We start from the raw sequence: 280 nt of genomic DNA, 5'->3' as shown, positions 1-280 counted from the left end.
AAAAAAAAAAAAAAAGAAATACAGTTATAACAACATTAAACATTTTTAAAAAGGTGAATAATTGATGATGCTTCCAAGGGCAGAAAACACATTGAATAAAGAAGTCGATTACTGAATTTAAAAAAAAGAAAGTAATTTCAGAAATTCTCCAAGTAGAACTGATTGCCCCAGAATGTTAGCTCACAGGGAAAATATAGATAGCACTTAGTTTCCATTGCCATAAATACCGCATGTACTTCCCCTCCCTCAAGTTGATCACCGACACTTCCCTGTTCTAGAA

The sequence above is a fragment of the Galeopterus variegatus genome, unplaced genomic scaffold (assembly GCF_000696425.1).
Source record: "Galeopterus variegatus unplaced genomic scaffold, G_variegatus-3.0.2 Scaffold11555, whole genome shotgun sequence".
Lineage (NCBI taxonomy): Eukaryota > Metazoa > Chordata > Mammalia > Dermoptera > Cynocephalidae > Galeopterus > Galeopterus variegatus.
This window is presented reverse-complemented; position numbering follows the sequence as displayed.